Source organism: Rhagoletis pomonella, unplaced genomic scaffold (assembly GCF_013731165.1).
Source record: "Rhagoletis pomonella isolate Grant_MI unplaced genomic scaffold, Rhpom_1.0 Rhpom_scaffold_00013, whole genome shotgun sequence".
Taxonomy (NCBI): Eukaryota; Metazoa; Arthropoda; class Insecta; order Diptera; family Tephritidae; genus Rhagoletis; species Rhagoletis pomonella.
In genome coordinates, this window is record NW_023458567.1 from 13495373 (window position 1) to 13501541 (window position 6169).

The following is a 6169-nucleotide window of genomic DNA, read 5'->3' on the forward strand; positions in this document are numbered from 1 at the left end:
TATGGAGACGTCTTAACCAACTCCAATCGGGACCAAAAGTTGTATGTGTTATCTTCGACTTTAGTAGTATCGATTTTGGGTATGAAATGAAAAAAATATTTTTAATTTTTTGAGTCTCCGTGGAGCAGCTGGCCTTGGACGCCATTGCAAAACACCTTAACCGACTCCAATCGGGACCAAAATTTCTATGTGATATCTTCAACTACGGTAGTATCGGTTTTTTTTTTGGTATGTGTTGGCAAAAAAATTAATTTTAATTTTTTCAGTCTCTATAGAGGAATCTGAACTTTGGCCCCTGTGCGACACGCCTTAACGGTCTCCAATCGGGATCAAAATTTTTATGTGATATATGTGACCGTCGTATTACCGATTGAAGGGGTGAGACTGAAAAAATCGCTCATTTGATTTTTTGAGTACCACCCTAATGTACACAGATAGGAGTACATTACGATGTGAAAATGCATATTTATTACAAAAAAATAAAAAATAAGAAAGAATCCAGTGTAAAAACGCTTCCCAACACTGTCATCAGCATTCGATAATTCTATTAGAATAATTTGTCATTTCGCACGTCAACTTTGAGTACAGATTCCCAAGTAAAATGCAACTAAGTTACAAAGTGATAAAAAGATGAAATTCTCATAGATACTTACCAATAGAGAAAACACAGCTAAATCTAAGCTTGATAGCACTACGGACTTGATGCGCTGCAGTAGTTACCTGCTAGGTGGCTGACAGAGGGGGCAGAAGGAGAAAAATGCAATTTTTACACTTTTCTTTGTTTAACACTTCGTTTTTCGTTTCGCTTTCGTGCGCGCACAGATAATGTGGCTTTTATGCATGTACTTATTGTTGTTACTGTTGCTGTTGTGAGTTTTTTTGTTGTTGTTGCACACAGTTTGCGGCTATTGTCTTGCCGAGTTTGAATGCAAATTGCAAAGCAGCAAATCGAAGCCGCAATTAAAACGTCAACTAATGACAGCTGAGGTTGAGCTGATGGCGCAGCGACGTCGGATGCAGTTAGTGCAACTCTTGGCTATTGTTGTTGTTGCTATCGTTTCTTTTTCTGTCTGGTTTTTGGCTAGTTGCAATGGAGTGTTGTTGTTGTTGTAGTCACTAATGGGCCGCTAAGAGGCCAGGCGGCTGTTGGTTCTCAGCGGTTTTGCTTTTTGATATCGAACAGTTAACTCGGGGCGTGGCAACACAACCAGCTCGCTTGACAATGAGGGGAGAGGGGGAAGGTAGAGAAAAGCTTGGAAATTTTTTTGCGCAAGCGAGCAGCAACCATTAAAGGATTCCTAAAGCTTTTGTTGCTGCTTTTTTGTTATTCTTTTGCTGCTGCTGGTACTTTTGATCGCTGTTGGCCACACTTGCGGCGCTCCACAGCAAATTAACTGTCAATGCGACAAAGTGCAGTTAGCAAATGCTGCTGCTTGCTGTTTGTTTCGTTTTTGTTGTTCTTGCTTTTCTTGTCTCCATACATACATACATATGTATAACGACAATCACTTCACAGACATTTGCTTGCTTCACTCATCACAACTGTCACTTTTTTGCATATTTTTTTGTTGGAAAAATTTTTCTCACATTTTTTGCTCCTCTTTTTCACTCCCCTTTTTGCTCCCGTTTTTTCTGACTTTCTTAATACTTCTTTTAAAACTTCTTTGTTCACTTTTTTAAACTCGCTTTTTGCTCCCTTTTCGCTCACTTCGTTTGCTCCTTTTTTTCGTTCACTTCTTTTGCACTAACTGTCACAGATTTTTTTTTACCACTTTTGCTTTGCTTCACTTTAACTTCGCTTGCTGCTTGCACTTTTTTGTCATTTACTGCTGCGCAAGGAAATAAAAAAAAAAAATTAAAAAATTCAGAACGAAAAACAATATTTTTTAATCACTGAAAAAATGCAGTTAAATGCTTTGCATTGTTTGGCACAAGCATTCTTGCGGCATTCTTTTTTTTTGCTTTTTTTTCTGCGCGCTGGCCACTGTTTTTACTGCTGTTGTTATTTTAGTTGATGTGCTCATTAATATTTCCTTTGCTGTACTTTCAGTGTTATTCTTGCTGTTGGTTGTTGTTTCTGTTGTATTAAATTCTCGATTTCCGCTTACATTAACACGCGTACACTCATACACATACAAACATACGCACAGCGACGCGCTACAAAAAGCGCAACAACCACAACAAATTGCCAATTGTCTGCTGTAATGTTTAATGTTTTTTGTATTTAAATTATTTTTTTTATTTTCTGTTTTTTTTTTGTGTCAGGTATTCTTTATTTCATTTTGGGCAGTTGATTTCCGCTCATTATGCGGCCCACTGTACATACTCGTGCGCACACAGCAATGCATATTTATGTGTCTAAAACGGTTGAATAATTCCGAAAATGACTCGCTGTTGGTGGCATAAATATTTTTGCGGTCACTCGAAGAATTTTATTTGCATACATATGCAATAAGGGCTTTGGTATGTCTCGCAGATCGACATAAAAGACGACGAGAAAATTTTTTATTATATCTGCTTTAATAGCTAAGTCATACCGAGTGGAAAGGCTAACAATTTTTTATTAAAGAACTGGGTAGAATTTTGGAAACCCACATCAGACACTATGTTAATTTAATACTCCATCCGGAGCCTAGCACGGCTACGATAAATGCAGATCCCCAAACACCGTGCTTCATACCTTGAATCCCAGTCAAAGATCACTTAAACTTAAGTAATACATCCTGGTGGAGCATTCCTCGAAAAAGCAGAGGCAATCACCTCAACCATGATAGCTCTCCGGGTAGACAAGGCCCTTGTTCGGAGGAGAGTCAAAAGGTTAGGCCTGCAGTGGAGAGAATACTCTTCGCTCCTATGGTTTAAAAAATTTAACTATGCAAGGTAACAGTGGCAGGGATAATTTTCTATGATTTCCACTTATTCCTCGTCTCTGAGGCCCAACCCCTTGCCATGCGTGCCCATAAAAACGTGCTATTATTACTCCAACTACTAATATGAGTGAGGAGCAGTTAATCCCAATAAGTGAGAGCTTTAGATCGCTTTACATCAACTTTTTCCCATATATATCTGGAAGTCTGATAGCTGGGTGCCAGGACCCACCTCCTCGAAGAGTTTAGTCTTTAATCTCCGTTTAAAGAAGGTTAAAGATTTGCCCACGTACTGAGCTGATTTGATCACGTCTATTTTCGTCGCTTCCCTTGCCAACTCGTCGGTTATGCAGTGCCTGTATCCAGGCACCCGTACAACAGTCAAGGAACATTTGGCTTTCCGCAGTTCGAATGAATGAATTAATCCTTCAGCATTATACGGCTACTTTGCATCAGCTTGGCTGTCAGAATAGTGATAGACCGTGCTGGGCCAGTGGAAGCTGGGACCTCCTTTGTGGCGTTTTGTTCGGTTTGAAAACCGAACCGGTGGTCCGGTAATGGAAATCTGAGATGTAGTACGAGTTCGCTGGAGTGAAGCCTACTGCTGAAACTTTCGTTTAGCTTGAAAACCTCTGTTTAAATAGCCCCGACCTTCAGTCGTATGCGATCTTCTTTTGTTAAGCTTTTGGACGAGCATATCCACCGATTTGTCATGTGCGTCTCGATGTTGTCACTGAAGTCGAGAGGAGGGACTGCAGTTTTACGCTTTCTCCGAACGGCAACTGGTTTTTGTGGGAAGCTCTCTTTCACTACATAAACACGCTCGCAATTTGCCTGCCGACGAGACGACGGACTTTTAAATGAATTGCTCGTGAGGTAGCCGTATATTGGCAGCATATCTCAGAGAAGCCGGCGCATTAATAGAGCGAATTTAAAGCCGTTTAACTATACTAAGATAAGAAATACAAAGCTCTGATGCCAACACGAAAGGTCTGGTATAGTAGACTTCAAAATTTGTTTTTTGCAAATAACTCAAAACTTGCAGAAGGAATCGGCGGAAGATTTTTCACACCTAAACTTAGGGGTGGTACATTTCGTCTCCCTGATCACTGCTCTGTATGCTAAGCGGAAGTGTTGGCTATCCAAAAAGCATCGCGGAAACTTGCTCAAAAACTTACAGAGACGAAAGAAGCCTTCATTTTCGCTGGCAATCAAGCAGCCTTAAAAGAGCTTTACACTAACAAATAGACAACGCAATTCGGTTACTGAATGTTGTAGACCTCTGAATGAGATAGCCTAGTGCTTGTATCTGATTGAGCTCTTAATATCTAAAATAATTGGTAATATCATTGGGCTCGCCACTGGCCCATTCTTGATCTGTATGTGCATATGAATGTTTGGAGATTCTGTTCTCTTTCAAAGCAACCTTCCCTCCCCGATGAGGACTATATTTTCTAGATGATCGGTGAAGCAAAACTGGATAGACCTTCTTCTATATCCAATTTAGCTTCGCCCACCACTTACATAGATCATCAAAAAAGACTAGAGTACGGGCTCGGTAAAAGATCTCGAGTGAAAGAAAGGTCTTGTAATACCACTTTCGAATACTGTTAAGCCGTTTGAATACCCAGCATTATTTTTTTGCAGCAATTTAAACTTCTTTCCTACCGAAATTTCAGTGGCGAAGTGGTTGTCAAATCTCGATAATCGTAATCATTTTCTTTCAAGGCGAAACATACACACAAAATCAGCTGATCTAGTAAGACCACTTTGTACAAATTCGCCTTGCCTTGATTGCAGCCAGATAAAATCTTATTGATTTTTTTTTATTGAAAATAATTTCAGAAATTTTTCGATGAAAATATGGATTTTCTAGGATTTTATTTTAATCGAAATTAGTTTATTATAAACTTATTTAGTTTATTATAAACTTATATATTTGTAGCAAAACAATTGGAGGTTTAAACTTTCGCTGATGCATAGTTTTAATTTTATAATTATTTTTTTTTTTAAACTAACTTCAGAGAATCTATGAAAAAGTTTTAATCAAAATGTAACTTTTCTTAAAATTTTTCGTCGAAAACTAACAGCCAGTTTCACTACAGCAATTTAAGTGAAAAATTATTATTTTGTGTAAATTAATATGAAAACTAACGTACATAAGTAAAAAATAACCTTTCACTTAAAATACTGATAAAACCGGCCTACCTCTATTTTCGGAACAATGTATTTAAATTTTTACTACCCTACTCTTTAAATTATAGTCAAAGCGTATTTTACTATTTTTTCTTTTATTGCAAATAATTTCAGAGATTTGTGGAAAAAAATAAAAAGTTTTTAATGGTTTAATTTTTTGTCGTAAACAATTTCAGAGGTTTTGCAAAAAAATAAATTTTTGAATGGATATTCTTTTTGTCGGAAGTTTCAAAAATTTTGCGAATAATTTTTTAGTCTTTTAAGTTTTGTCGAAAATAGTAAAGAATAATTTAAAGGTATTCGGGAAAAAGTGTTGAAAATCTCGATTTTTTTGGTTTTTGTCTGAAACCATTTAAATTTTTGCATTATTATTTTCCGTCGTAAGTTTTAGAGATTTGGCAGAAAAAAATTTAATTTCTTAATGTTAATTTTTTGCCGGAAATAATTTCGCAAATTTGGTGAAAAAAAATTTAAATTTTTGAATATTTTATTTTTGCAGAATAAAGTTTTTCCTGATAAAATATTTAGTATATTTTTGAGTTATACATAATTATTATATGTACATTAAAAATCTTTCACGAAATATTTAATTTTTTCCATTTTTTGTCTGAAGCCTTTGGTAAAAAAAATACTGAATTATTATTTTTCGTCGGAAGCCTCTTTTGTAGGAAATTATTTTAGAAATGTGGATAAAAATTTAAAGTTTTTAATGACTTAAAAGTTTTAGATACGAAACAATTTTGAAATTTTAAGTGTTCTAATTTTTTGTCTGAAACTATTTCAGCGATTTACAGCCAATTTCACGAAAACAATTTAAGTGAAAAACGATTTTAAATTTTTGAATTCCATATGGAAATTGACAGAAAATAAAAAATCATTAGCCATTTAAATTGCTGGAAAAAGCATCTGTCAGTGAAAAAATTTAAATTTTTGAATAATCATTTTCATCGGAAGTTTCAGAGATTTACCAATGAATTTTTTGAATGTTAATTTTTTGCTGGAAATAATTTTAGAAATTTGGCGAGAAAAAAAAATAATTATTGAAATTATCTATTTATTTTTTTTTTAGAAATTAATTAAATTGAAATTTTATTATTTTTACCGGA

The 6169-nt window shown here is 35.6% G+C and overlaps 1 long non-coding RNA gene across 2 annotated transcripts in view; it reads right to left on the minus strand.

Annotated features, from left to right (window-relative positions):
- Window positions 1-882: 882 nt before the first annotated feature.
- LOC118748838 overlaps window positions 883-6169 on the minus strand; it is a 6456-nt gene continuing 1169 nt past the window's right edge. The window contains exon 2 of one of the 2 annotated variants that reach the window (XR_004994101.1): window positions 883-1826. This is a non-coding gene — a long non-coding RNA (uncharacterized LOC118748838). Of the gene's footprint in view, window positions 1830-6169 lie in introns of both variants that reach the window. The other variant, XR_004994100.1, reaches the window with a different exon arrangement.